We start from the raw sequence: 15,668 nt of genomic DNA on the forward strand, positions 1-15,668 counted from the left end.
AAAGAAATAATAAAGATCAGAACAGAAATATAGAAGGTAGAGACTAAAACATAACAAAAGATCAACAAAATCAAAAGTTAGTTTTTTGAAAAGATAGATAAAAATTGACAAACCTTTAGATAGTCTAAGAAAAAAGAGAGAAGGCCCAAATAAATAACATCACAGATGAAAAAGGAGACATTACATGGAGTACTACAGAAATACAAATAATCAGTGGAGAATACTATGAGCAACTATACATCAACAAATAGGAAAACCCAGAAGAAAGGAATAAATTCCTGAACACACACAGCCTACCAAGACTGAACCAAGAAGAAAGAGAAAGTCTAAACAGGCCTGATAACAGGAAATGAGATGAAAGCAGTAATAAGTCTCTCACCAGTGAAAAGCCTGGGAGCTTTCAGCTTCACTGCTGAAATTTAAGAAGAACTAATAACAGTTCTACTACAACAACTTCAAAAAAAAAAAAAAGAAAGAAAGAAAGGAAAGGAAAACTTCTAAACTTATTAATAAGGCCAGCATTATCATTATACAAAAACCAGACAACAATATAATTAAAAAAGAAAACTCCAGGCCAATAGTTGGTGAATTTATTTTGGTGAAAATTAATGCAGAAATCTTCAAAAAGGAAAATACTAGCAAACCAAATTCAACAGCACATCAAGAAGACAATACATGACAGTCATGTATGATTTATCCCGGGGAGGCAAGGATGATTCGATATAAGCAAATAAATAAACACGATACATCACATTAACAAAATGAAAGACAAAAACCATATGACCATATCAGTACATGCTCAAACAGCATTCTATAAAATTCAACATCTCTTCAGGAGAAAAACTCTCAACAAACTAGGTGTAAAAGGAACATACCTCATAACAAGTCCATATAAGGCAAACCCTCAGCCAGTACCATACTAAATAGAGAAAAACATAGTCTTTCCTTTACAACCTGGAAGAAGACAAGGATGCCCATTTTCACTACTGTTATTTAACGTTGTATCAAAAGCCCAAGCAAGATAAATTAGGCAAGAGAAAAAAAAATTAAAGGCATTTAAATTGGAAAGAAATAAGTCAAATTGATGTTGTTTGCAGATGACATCTTTTTTTTGTTTGACATTTATTTTAAGTTCAAGGTACATGTTCAGATTTGTTATATAGGTAAACTTGTGTCATGGAGGTTTGTTGTAAAGATTATTTTGTCACCCAGGTATTAAACCTAGTACCCATTAGTTATTTTTCCTAATCCTCTCCCTCCACCCACCCTTCGCCCTATGATAAGCCCCAGTATGTGGATATTATATTACATTTAGAAAAACTTAAAGCCTCGACCAAAAAGGTGTCAGAACAGAAAAACTAAGTCACTAAACTTGCAGGATACAAAATCAACATACAAATATTACTGCTACTTCTATAGATTATCAGTGAATAATCTGACGGGGAATAAAGGAACAATATCATTTATGTTAATTACAAAAAAATTTAAAAGACTTTGGAATAAATGTAACCAAAGAAGTAAAAGCCCTCGACAATAAAAACTGTAAACGCTGATAAAAGAAAGTGAAGAGGGCATGAAACATGGAAAGATATCTCATGTTCATGGATTGGAATAATTAATGTTGTTAAAATGTCCATTCTTAACCTAATGCAATCTACAGGTTCGACAAAATCTCTATCAAAATACCAATGACATTCTTCACAGAAATAGAAAAAAGCAATCCTAAAATTTGTATGGAGCCACAAAAGACCCTGAATAGCCAAAGCAATCCAGAGCAAAAAGAACATAGCTGGGGCATCATGCAAACTGATTTCAAAGTACAGTTGACCCTTTAATACACGAGTTTGAACTGTTCAGGTCCACTTACATCTGCATTTTCTGTTTTAAAATTTATTTATTTTTTATTTATATTATTATAGTTTTAAGTTCTAAAGTACATGTGCATAACGTGCAGGTTTGTTACATATGTATACATATGTCATGTTGGTTTGCTGCACCCATTAACACATCATTTTCATTAGGTATTTCTCCTAATGCTATCCCTCCCCACTCCTCCCACCCCAAGACATGCCCTGGTGTGTGATGTTCCCCTTGGACACCCTGTGTCCAAGTGTTCTCATTGTTCAATTCCCACCTGTTTATATCTGAATTTTCTTCTGCTGCTGCCACCTATAAGACAGCAAGACCAACTGCTCCTATGTTTCTTCCTTCTCTGCTTACTCAATGTGAATACAAGAAGAATACTTTTATGATGATCCACTTAAACTTAAGGAATAGTAACTATATTTTCTCTTCCTTGTGACTCTTAATAACATTTTCTTTTCTTTAGATTAGCTTGTTGTAAAAATGCAACATATAACATATATGCTAATACATTATTTATGTTATTAATAAGGCTTCTGGTCAATAGTAGGCTATTACTAGTTAAGTTTTTGGGAAGTTAAAAATATAATAATTTTCAAATGTGTGGGAGTTGGCACTTCTAACCCCCTGTGTTGTTCAAGATTCAACTGTAACTACAAAGGTATAGTACACAAAACAGTATGGCACTGACATGAAAATAGATACATAAATCAAAGAAACAGAGAAGAGAACTTATAAATAGATCTGTACATTTACAGCTGTAGTAGCCAAAATGGTATGGCACTGACATGAAAATAGATACATAGACCAAAGAAACAGAATAGAGAACTTAGAAATAGATCTGCACATTTACAGCCAACTCATTTTTGACAAAGACAACAATAACATATATTTGGGAAGGTACAGTCTCCTTAATGGTATTGGGAAAACTAGATATCCTTATGGAGAAAAATTAAACTAGACTCTTATCTTTCTCTGTGCACAAAAATCAAATGAATAGATTAAAGACTTAAATGTAAGACCCAAAATTATGAAACTACTAGAAGAAATCAGTAGAATAATAAACTACTAGAAGAAAACACTTCAGGACATCGATTGGTCTGAGCAAAGATTTTTGTGGTAAGACCTCAAAAGCACAGGCAACAAAAGTGAAAGTAGACAAAGGAGATTATACTAAGCTAATCAAACTTCTGCAAAGCAAAGGAAACAATCAAGAGAATGAAGAAACATCCTACAGAAGAGGAGAAAATATTTGCAAATTATCTGACAGGAAATCAATAACCAGAATACATAAGGACCTCAAACAACTCAATAGCGACCCCCCAAAACCAATCTGATTCAAAAATGAGCAAATGATCTGAACAGACATCTCTCAAAAGAAGGCACACGATTGGTGAACAGGTATTTCTATTTATGTAATCAATTGGAGAATCAGAAGTAGATTTGCACACATGATAAAAAAATTTAGGCCGGGTGTGGTGGCCCAAGCCTGTAATCCCAGCACTTTGGGAGGCCGAGACGGGCGGATCACGAGGTCAGGAGATCGAGACCATCCTGGCTAACACGGTGAAACCCCGTCTCTACTAAAAAATACAAAAAACTAGCCAGGCGAGGTGGCGGGTGCCTGTAGTCCCAGCTACTCGGGAGGCTGAGGCAGGAGAATGGCGTAAACCCGGGAGGCGGAGCTTGCAGTGAGCTGAGATCCGGCCACTGCACTCCAGCCTGGGCGACAGAGCGAGACTCCGTCTCAAAAAAAAAAAAAAAAATTTAGATAAAAGTTTCAAAACAGCTTGATAAGACGAGGAAACATTTTCTAACAAATGTTGCTGGAAATAGTGGGTAAATCTATGAATCAAAAATGAATTTCAATCCCTTACACCATTATAATTTGAGATGGAAAATAGACCAAGTGGTAATAGTTATAATCATATAACTTCTAGCATAAACACAGGAAACTATAATTGCAATCCTGGGAAAAGGAAATATTTCTTAAGACTAAATAAGTGATGTGATAGACAAAATAATGTCCCATGAAGACATATATGCCCTAATTCCTTGAAACTATGAGCATGTTACTTTACATGGAAAGAAGATTTTGCAGATGTGATTAAGAATACTGAGATTGGAAGATTATGCCGGATTATCAGGCTGGAAGCAATATAATCAAAAGTTTCTTATATGAGGGATAGAAGAGGGGTAGACTCAGAATAGATGTGACAAAGGAAGAAAGGTTAGGGTAATTCAAGGAAGAGACATGAGTTACAGAATGCAGACAACCTTTTCACATTGGAAAAGGAAATACAATGGATTTTCTTACAGAGTCTCCAGAAGGAAAGCAGTCCAGCAAACACATTTTCATTATTCTGACTTCCAGTAAAGTAAAATAATAAATTACTGTTACTTTAAGCTACAAAATTTATGGTAATTGGTTATAGCAGCAATAGGAAACTAATGAAAGCCTATGAAATAATAAAAATGGATATATTTCATGTAAAAAAATCACTTATGCTCCTCCAAAGACTTATGCCCCTCCTCCAATAAAAAAGCAAATAGGTAAATCTCAGACGGGGAATATATAATCACCCCCCAACACACACACACAGAGAGAGAGAGAGAAAGAGGGAGATATGGAGGGTCAATAGTACTTATAGCAACACACAGGAATGAAATGCTAACACATAACACAACATGGATTCATCTCAAAGTTATTGTATGAGTGAAAGGAATCAGAGACAAGTAGTATATAGTTGAGATTTTCACTAATAAATTTTAAGAACAGAGGCAGAAGTAATTAATGTGTGTCTGTATGTGGGGGTGTATGTATAAAATCAGACAACTCTCAATTCAGAACATAAAATAACTCCTATAATCCAACAATAAAAAACAATAAAAATAAATACTATATAGAAGAAGATGTAATAATGGGCAATATATATGATAATGTTTTCAGCATTATTCATAAACAGAAAAATACAACTTTAAAACTATAATGTCATACAAAGTTGATCTATCACCACGAACTCACAAGGATGACTAAAGTAAAAAACTGATACTACCAAATGTTGATGAAATTGTGGAGCTACTGGAACTATAATTAATTGCTGGTGCAAGTATAAAAGATACAACCAAAGGAGACCCAGGATGAGCAGCTCCTAGTTGCCCTCAGGTCATCTTGTTGTCTGCCTGAGTCTAGCTGTGTCTAGGGCTTTTATGGGCTTCAGAGTGGAGAAAGTGCATGCTGATTGGTTCCATGGGTGGCCATGCACAGCTGAAAAAGCACCATAAGTTCTCATTCCGGTCTGCAGAACTAGCAGCCCGGCCCCCATGCTTCAGGCCTTCTCTGGCTTGAAGGTGGGGCTTCACCAGGGAACCAACCCTTCCCCTCCAGAAGCCTGTCTGCCTCCTACCACCATCAACCTGCCATGCAAGGCACCCATGGCATCCAGGCTGTTTGTGCCGAGGGGTGCCTGCAGGCCCAAGTGGAGCTTCCTTCATGCCTCTTGGCCTCCCTCCTGAGTTCACAGGTGCCCATAGTCCAGAGGGGCCCAAGGCTGCAGGAGCCTGGCATGTCAGCACTGCCCCAAGTGTGCACACACCCAGTCAGGGCGCAACTGTGCCTGGGCTCAGCATCAACTTTGCTCCAAAATCGGAGTGGGCACCAGGAGCCAGGAGAGGCCAGGTAGCACAAGCAGGCACTTCTGAGTCTTGGGGAAAGGGGGCTTTCCAGGTTCCTGAGAGTACAATGATGCCTGGGTCTGCAGTCATGGCTGGGAGGATACAGCTGCACCTGGAAGAGTGGAGCTCCCACCCCTCCAACTCAGGAGGGGGCAGAGATCCCACCTGTTTTTGGCTCCTGCCTGCTCCATGGAGCACAGAGCCCAGGTGGTGCCTCCCCAACTGCAGCCAGCATCATGGCAGCAGCTGCTCCAGATGGGCCGCTTCTGCCATCAGTTTCATGGAATCCAGTTAGGAAACAGACATTTTCCAGGCGCCTCTTGAAATCATAGGCACGGATGTGGTACTGGTGCCACTTGCTTATTTTCTTGATGGCCTCCTCAATGTACTTTATACCTTTCTCCTCCCACATGGCCTTGGTGCTGAAGTTAGTGTGGCAGCCTGCACCATTCCAGTTCCCAGGAATAGGCTTAGGATGAAAGGTTGCTGCTATCACTCCAAAGTCTTCACATACATGATGCAAGATGAAACGGGAGATGATCTCCCATGCTGATTCCTTCATGGGATCCGATTTGGAATTCCCACTGGACAGGCATGACCTCAACATTTGTCCCTGCGATCTTAATTCCAGCATACAAGTAGGCTTGGTAATAAGACTCCAAGACATTCCTCTTATAGGCTTTGTCTGCTCCCACAGCACAGTGATATGGACTGTGTGGCCCAAAAAAGCAATTGGAAGGCCAACCGAAGGCTGCCCATCTGTCCCCATGAGGGTATATTTCTGCTCTATGCCAAACCAGAGGTGCTGATTGCTCACCATGTCCATTATCCATTTACAGATGTACCTCAAATTGGTCTCTGCAGACTTTCGATTGTACTTGAAAACTTCACAGAACACCAGTTTGTTAGGGTCCTTGTGGAAGGGGTCCTAAAACATGGCAGCAGGCACAAGACACATGTCACTGTTGGAGATTTCAGACTGGAAAGTACTAGAGCTATCAAAATTCCACTCAGGCAACTCTTCCACACACTTGGGCTCACCGTCCAGGGTATGGGTCTTGCAGTGCAGTCATTCTCCAGTCACAATGATCCAGATACACATGGCCTGAACTTTCTCACCCTGAGGCAGGGACATGTACATCTGCTTGATGCTTTGTTTCAGCAGGAACTTGCTGAGGGAGTCATGGTGGAAAGGTATTCTGTGAGCTGAGCAGACCGGTAAAGGTGGGGAGAGAAAAGAGGGGGCCGCTGTGATGCTCAGACCTCCACTCATCTCCCATTCTTGACTCTGCCCCCATAGATTGAAAGTCATCTCTAGATTACTTATGATATCTAAAACAATGTAAATGTTATGTAAACACTTGTTATATTGCTTTGTTTAGCGAATAATGACAAGAAAAATAATCTGTACATGTTCAGTAGAGACACATTTTTTTTCCCAAATATGTTTTACTCTTGGTTGGTTAAATCCAAGGACGCCAAACCCATGGTCCGGAAGAGTGGATGGTATTTACAGCAATCCACAGCATTACAAAGTAATGAAATGCTAACACATGTGGCAATCTTGATTAAACTCAAAAGCATTATGTAAGTGAAAGGAATCAGATATAAATGGTACTGGTTCGTAGTTTAGGTAATCATTCATAAATTTTAAGAAAAGAGGCAGAAGTAACATGGCATGATAGAAATCAGAGCACTGTTTGCCTCTGGAGTGTGGAAAATTGATCCTACAGGAACATAAGGAAATTTTCTAAGGTTGATGAAAATGTTCTCTGAGGAGTGGGCTTAAGGGGTGTGTTCCTTAATCAAAACACACCCAAGTGAACTTATAATTCATGCATTCACCTTAATTATTTAAAAACAGAAAATAGTATTTACTTCTTAAAAAATTGCTTCTGGATTTTGTTAGGTTAAAAGAGAGAAGTAATGCATTTCATTATGAAGCTTGTATTACTCTTTTAAAATATCTACTATTTTTAATTTTAAAAACTAAGAAATGTATTAAGTGTGATAGTAAATTAAGCAAAAAGAATAATTTTTCAATGGTAGATATGGTGAGCTTTTAAATAAGCTTTTAATGGAAGTGACTGATATTAAAATTATAATGTCTTACCATTTCGATTTCCTGAGTACTGGCCATTGCTCTGGCTTACCCTACTTTCTCTACTTAAAGGAATATTAAAATGTGTTGCAGATGGAATGCAAAAAGAAATACATAAGCAATATATATTTTTTGACATTCAAATCAGATTATACATGAAACAATAGCTTTAAATGTCTGGCTGTTGTCTTAAGAATGGATTTCCCAAATTCTTTATTCTCCTTTACCATATCAATAAATGTACTTTAGAGGACTCCAGTAATTCAGGTTTCCTGTAGCAGGAGAGGCATCAGGATTCACCTGTTTCTGCAAAGCAAAAAGAATAAAGGAGTGGAAGCAAAGTCAGTTGATTTCCCAGCTTGAAGGTATTGGGGGGAAAGGAAGAGAGATAAGTATTCTATGTGAGTCCTGATTTCTCACTTTTTGGAAAAGAGAATGATGCGTTAGATAAATAAAATAACTTTTGGGGGCGAAAAGAGGAGTCATTGGCCCTGCTGTCCATTTAGGACCTGAAAAGAGAACACTCCCTTTACAACCAAGAGAAGTCTGCGGTTCGGTAACAGCAATTTTATAGCACAGCATGATCAAGCAAAGGAAGGCTGTGAAGTTTAACTCGCTGAACTGCCTATGATTCTTTTGTAGCATAGGGATCGCAGCTCTTGATAAAGAGAATCAGAAAGGGTCAACAGCAAAGTACCAAGGTAAGACTAACTTAGCAGGTGAAGGGAAAACTATCCAAATAATTAAGGATTTTGATCCCAATGAGAGAATGTTTGAGAACATAGCCATTATTAAATTATTATATTAAAGAACTGGATGACCCAACATTGTTTTACTCTTTGTTAACTAGTGGATGGATGAGGGTGCAGAAAGAAGATGAAATAAGTTATAAAAAAACTTTTGATCCTAATAACAGTCTTCCAAACATTGGTATTTTAGTGGAGGTAAATTTTGCACACCTTATACCCCCATTTAGCCTCATTTTCCACTGTCTGATATTTAAAATATATAACCTCTTTTTTAACTTTTTAGTTTGTTTATATTTCTTTTGCTCTTTATTCTTTTCTTCTCTGGTAATCTGACTTTGTTCATTTGCTCCTCTCCAGAGTCTCCTAACATACTATCAAGAATAAAAGAGGCTAAGTTAATGTTTTCAATATTGGCAAAGAAAGAACTTGATAGTAATAACTTAAATGTGATTTTATTTTCTCTTTTATGTACTACTTGTGGATTAAAATTGGAATAACATTTCAAGGCATTAAGTCACAGTTTAACTGTAATATTAAAATATTTTTAAACTCCTCTGCTTGTCTCTTCATAGTAGAGGGACAGAGTGAGCAAAATGCAGAGGCCCAAACAGCTAGAGAGACATTTTTGAAAGTATTTTATCTATCTTATTGCCAAACACTGGGCTCCCAAGGCATCACCCAATCTGTTGATGAATAGGTTATCATTCTGTAATTCTGTGTAGGGAGCATCCCAGAGAAGAAAGGGCAATGTTGGGATATTTACTGAGATTTTGAAGTCTGATTTAAGGTGGTTCAAATGTAGGGGGATTGATCAGAATTAGGTGATAATAATTATTTAATAATTTAGGACTGATGGCAGAATAAGGTGAGAATTTTGAGGTGAGAGAATTAAAGCATCTGTTAAGGTAAACTGGCACTTTAATGGTTTATGTGAAAGAGTAGTTAAGTCTCATGAAGTTACTAGAATTAACAACAAAGTTTTATTTGCAACTTTTAATCTTCTTGGTTAAGAGTCTCCTGAAAGAGTAAAGTTTTTTTTGTTTGTTTTTGTTTTTTAATAAAAACAATGTACTAGCCTCTTAATATAGCTAATGAGTTATATAGATAATTTTGATTCTCACTATGAGAATTAGCAAAATCTGGCATATCTGTAAACAATATGATTCATGTTAAACCTTGAATAAGATGTAATCAAATATTTAAAGTATAGTCATATAGATGATATTATTGTTTAAAACTTTCAAATAAGGAAGTTGGCTAAAGGTATGGAAATTAGAAAGTGGAGAATATCAGTTAACAAAGTAGAATATCCTTTAGAGTTATTTAAAATATCATGATATTTCTCATGAGGTAAGAGTTTCCCCAAACAACTGTTGAAAGCATCCAATCAGAATCTTTATGATTGTATATCATCTTAGACTAACTCATGTTGTAGTAACAAAGAGTCACTACACATTTCTGTTGCTTACAACAGAAAATGTGTGTTCTCCTCCCTGTACCTCACCTAGCAGTCCCTTGAGTAGCATGCTGATTGAACAATATACCCATCATGGATGAACTGCCATTCTGTTTCATGTTATTTTTATTCTTTGACCTGGAGAATGGAGAAACCTCCTTCTGGGGCATTGCTTTTCCAATACAAAAAAAAAAAAAAAAAGCAAGAAAAAAAACTCTGGAAGCTCTTGTTTTGAAGTGGCACATGGTATTCCCAATCAGAATTCACTGGCCAAAGCAATTCAATGGCAAAGCTTGAGATCAATGTGCGTGAGAAAGGACAAAGCTGAAGATGAGAGGATGTCTTTCCCACAGGAAAGACAGTAAACATTTTTTAAATATTGCAGATTTCCACAGTGACCAACTATTAGATGTTACTATGTAGGATAGAATTAGAAGATGTCTAATGTATCTTCCATCATTATTGCTTTAAAGAAGCTTGATTTCTTCATATATGAAATGGTAATAAATTACCATATTATTTTATATTTCTGATGATTAAATAAAATAAATCTTGTAAATGTAGTTGTTGACACTAGATTATGATTTCCTAGCATGATAGAGCTAAATAACTGAAAGTTTATTACACTCTTAGATAAACATGACATTGAAGTAGCATTTTGTTTTGAAATTTACAGTTATAATTTTACTACACATTTATTATGGTTTTAATATAGTGTCTATCAAAACATTCAGAACATAGGATGATAAAATATTTAACAATAATGAAAGACATATGAGTTTATTAAAATGATCTAAACATCTATTAGAAAGTCTAATAAAATCTCAAAAGTTTTGAGTTTGTGAACTATTCCTCAGAATTTTAGTTTGAAGTGGGTCAGTATTATTATTCACGTTAAATATGAACAAAGAAAAATATAAGCAATTTAAACAGCTGAAAACCGTATGTCATGCCAAAGATCGGGAGTCTCAAAGCAGTTTTACGCAGTGAATTTAATTTTTAGTTTTTATATTTGGATTTAATTGAATTGGCTTAAGAATAACCACATTCATCATTAGATGAAAGATGCAGTATCCAAAAGCAATTGGTAGATTTTCGAAATGTAACACTATTTGACTACTGGCTGGATATTTTTGCCTTAGATTTTTTGTTGTTTCCTGTTTCCATGTCCTGTGGCACTTTAAATTTGGAGAGAAATGTAGATACATTTATTTAGAATTTTTAAAAGAAACCTATATTGGGTAAATATATATGTTCATAATATATTTCTAGGGAGGGTATTTAGCTACATTAATGGTCATAATCCAACTTAAATTACAAAATTACAAATTATAAACTTAATAAAAAATAAGAAAATATGTAATTATATATGTCTAAAACGTAAAGAAAATGGACATTTCTATGTGAATAAACTGGATGCAAGTCACTCTAATTGATACTAGAAAAATGAAACATTTCAATATTATTGGAAATTCTGTTGTCATTTCAGAAGAGAGTCAAGAGGCATGCTTTACTTACCTAAGTAGTTGTTTCAATTTTCTACTTTTTTATGTTGACTACATAAAATACCCCAGAACAATTTGAAACAGTTTTTAGTAATTATAAAATAGATGTTCTATAAGTGTATCCATTGAAATCCAGTAACCGAAGTAAGTAGTCTTCTTTAAGTGAGTAATGATGAATTCTACTTTCCCAATACTCCCTAAGGTAAAACCCTAAACTTATTCTATAGCCCTTGAAAAAAATATTGAAAAGGAATAATGTTAAATAAAAGTAGCTTAATTCATAAACTTATTTTTCCATCATACAGTCCTTGTGAATTTATTTTTAAGTCCAATCATCAAATGTATACATGACTAGAAATACACAAACACTAACAAAAAAGCCACAAAACACCTCTACTTAGTCATAGAAAGTTAGCACTGGTATTTTTGGTTTTTTAACCAAGTGAATATAAATTCAATTTATGTTGACCAATTTATCAGCTTAGACTTTAAAAAAACAAAATATTTTTAAAAGAGCATGAATAACAAGAATGTCCAAATTGCAATTAGTTTTCTCACCTCCTCCTAAACACAGCCCCTAATGTCCATTTCTCTACAGGTTTTATTTGTGTATGTGTGTGTGTTGCGGGCGGGGAGGGTGTAATCCCCAGAAATCAGTCATTTTAGTCTTTTTTTTGGGGGGGGGGGGGACGGAGTCTCGCTCTGTCACCCAGGCTGGAGTGCAGTGGCTGGATCTCAGCTCACTGCAAGCTCCGCCTCCCGGGTTCACGCCATTCTCCTGCCTCAGCCTCCCGAGTAGCTGGGACTATAGGCGCCCGCCACCTTGAATTTAGTCATTTTTAATAACCAGTCCAGCATGGTTTTTTTTTTTTCTCTTTCTGGCTATCACATGTTAATATCCCCTGTTCATGAGTCTCCTTCCAGAACCTTGTAACCACTACAAACTTTCAAAAGTCACTATCATGAGAAAGTAAAGTCCATTCAAAAATTACAATCCAGATGTTCATACAGTCTTCTGGGTGTCATTAAAGAACTAGAGTACATAAAGAGTCAGGCAAGCTAGTCACCTTCCTTACTATGGACACATATTATCACCCAGGAACCTTCTTATTACTAGCTTCAAGATGTCACTGGGCTTCCAGACCTTGATTCTTCAGAAGTAAAAAAAAAAATTGGAAGAAGAACCAATGCTGAAGTGTCTACTCTATTAACCTCTTGCTCTTCAGTTTTGGTCCATCTATCTCAAGTGTACACTAATTTACTGAAATAAGACTTGCCATGTCTTCACACTGTGTGCCTCATACTTGTGTGTGTTCATGTGTTCATGTGTCTGAATATATGCATGCGTGTGCTTTTGTGTGGTATTGGTGATGATTTTGGTTTTGTTTGTTTTCTTCATCACTAAAGCAGTAATTTATATAACTGTACAGTGTTCTGAAACATTTCCATTTCTGTTTGCTTTGTTTTTGTATATCTAGAAAGCCTAATGATTGTTTTTCAAGGCATCAGTTTCCCCAAATTAAAAAAAAATTCAATCATTAATAAAGTAGAGAACTGTTAGATACATTAAACTTTTTTTGTCTCTGTATCACTCTGCCAACTCCAATGCCAAAGGTCTCTGACTAAAGTTTGGCCAAAGATCAAGGGATGTGTGCTCATTTCATCTTCAGTAATCTCTGGAAGAAGTGAATAATTGCTCCTAAGACTATAGCACTTAAAGGATGGCTATGAAATATCCATATTTATTTTTAACATCTAAGTCAAGCAACCGCAGTCTTTTTTTTTTTTTTTTTTTTTTTTTTTTGTATTTCACAAGATATGGATAAATACAGACTTTTTCTTTGGTTTAGTAACATTTCTTTAGATGCTATTTTCTACTATCCCACTTAATGTACTTTTCAAAAATAAGTATTATTTGGAAAAGTTTTATGTTCACAGCCAATGTGACAGAAGAATTTCTATCTACTGTCTGTCCCCATCACCACACAGCCTCCTCCACTATCAACATCCCATACAAGAGTGGTACATTTGTTCTAATCATTGAGCCTACATGCACGTCATTATCACCCAAGTCCATAGATTACATTAGGGTTCTGTCTTGCTATTGTACTTTCTTTGTGTTTTGACAAATGTATAATAGCATGTATCCACTATTACAGTGGCATGCAGAATTGTTTCACATTCTAAAAAATCTTCTGTGCTCTCATCCCTTCCTGCCCACTAATGCTGGCAACCACTGATATCTTTACTGTCTCCACGGTTTTAGTTTTTCCAGAATATCATTATAGTTGAAATTAAACAATATGTAGCCCTTTTAGATTGGCTTCTTTTCACCTAGAATTAATAATATGCATTTAAGTTTCCTCTATGCCTTTTCTGTTCCTGAAAGTTCGTTTCATTTTAGCACAGAAAAAAAATGTTTATTTGCCTGGATATGCCAGTTTATTTATTATTTCACCTACTAAAGGACATCTTGTCTTGATTCATTCCAAGTTTTGACAATTGTGAATAAAGCTGCTATGAATATCTCTGTGAAGGTTTTCTGTCTATACACATTTTTAACTCATTTGGGTGAATATCAAGATATAATATTGCTGGATCAAATGATATGAGTATGTTTAGTTTTCAGAAAATTCCAACTTCTAAAGTGGAAATTTTCACTTCTAAAGAGGCTGTATTATTTTGCATTCCTATAAGCAATGACTGAGAGTTCCTGTTGCTTCTCATCTTTGTCAGAATTTGATGGTATCAATATTTTAGATTTTTGCCTTTCTAATACATGTGTAATGATATTTCATTTTTATTTCAACATGAAATTCCTTAAGGACATGATGTGGAGCATCTTTTAATATGCTAATTTGCCATCCGTATATCTTTTTTAGTGAGGTGACTCTTCAGATCTTTTGCTCAATATCCTTTTCATAAGTAGTCACACAACAAAGCTCAGCCAGCATTTATTATCAGGAGAAAAGTTGTTATCCCAAAAGTTTATACTAGCATGAATGTTATCACTTTATGACAAATATATTTATTGTGAATGAAAAAATGTCTTTTTAAAAGAAAATTTACAGCTGTCTTGTTCTTGGCATATTAAAATAGAGCAATAAACTCTTTGGAGTGAATATGATAATTTATGAGGAGGCAAAGATCAAGCATCTTAAGTGATAAAAAATGAATAGTTCTTATCTTTTCTGTATTATGTTCACAAAGGCAAATGTGAAGCAGAGTCAGTTTCACACTGAATTTCTTTAATAGATAAAATTTTTGGTGCAGCATTAGAAAAAAATAAAAATTAAGTTTGGGGAAAAAATATAGATTCATGCAGACAATAAACTCATAAATAGTCAGTACTGCAGTTTTCCTATGGTGTGTAGAGATCATTGTTCAGTTTAATGCCAAAGCATAACCTTTTAAAATAATGCTTTAGCTTTATTAATGTCATTTCAATAAATGCCTAAAAAAGGCAATAATTATCTGGGTTCTGTACTGTAAAATAATGAACAGAAATGAGATAGTGCTGTTTGAATTGGGACAAAAAGAGAAAATGGTGAACAGAGCAGCCAAAAGTAGGGAAGGACTTCATGGGAATTTCTAAGGTTATAATATGGAATCATATGGCACAATTTAGTTGATAGAACTTACTCAAAAGCTAAAATATGCATTTTATTTGAAGTGTAAGTGTAAGCTACCATTTTTTCTCCAAATGCTTAGCTCTATCAAATTTCCAGCTGAATTACAAAACCAGATATTTACCTTCAATATTTGATACACTTAGCTTCATCTTATCTGTGATTTTTAAAAATTTGATATTTTAATGTACTCATATATGTCAAATTATATATAGCATTTTATAACAAAATAGCTATGTACCTTAAAATATAATGCCATAATATTCCATTTCAACTTTCTTCTTTGTAAGACTATAATGAGAGATAGATAAAACGCTATGTTGTGTTATTTGAAAAATATTTTGGCTCTAGCTATTTTACCTTATTTTCTTATTTTAACTATGACTGTGAAGGAAATAAAAATATTTTTCCTCAAAATATATTTCATTGACATATTTTGAGATGACTGTTCAAGAACCAGCAAACAGATATAGCCCTGTAAAGCTGTTTTTTGTGGGGGAGATTTACAAATGTAGAAAATCTCCATTGATGCAGCCAAGCCTTCCCTTGTTCAGATTTGGAAAAGATTCATTGAGATTCTGATACCTCTAAAAGTCTAGTGAAAATATTTATTGTTGTTCTCTCTAAAAGTACTACCTGTGAGGCTTCCCATTCATAACAAAACCACTTTTACAAGCCAAGCCTCTTCTC

The 15,668-nt window shown here is 35.3% G+C and overlaps 1 pseudogene; it reads right to left on the reverse strand.

Annotated features, from left to right (window-relative positions):
• Positions 1-5,680: 5,680 nt before the first annotated feature.
• Positions 5,681-6,723, reverse strand: LOC100427575 (glutamine synthetase pseudogene; annotated as a pseudogene).
• Positions 6,724-15,668: the final 8,945 nt, after the last annotated feature.

The sequence above is a fragment of the Macaca mulatta genome, chromosome 12 (assembly GCF_049350105.2).
Source record: "Macaca mulatta isolate MMU2019108-1 chromosome 12, T2T-MMU8v2.0, whole genome shotgun sequence".
NCBI lineage: Eukaryota > Metazoa > Chordata > Mammalia > Primates > Cercopithecidae > Macaca > Macaca mulatta.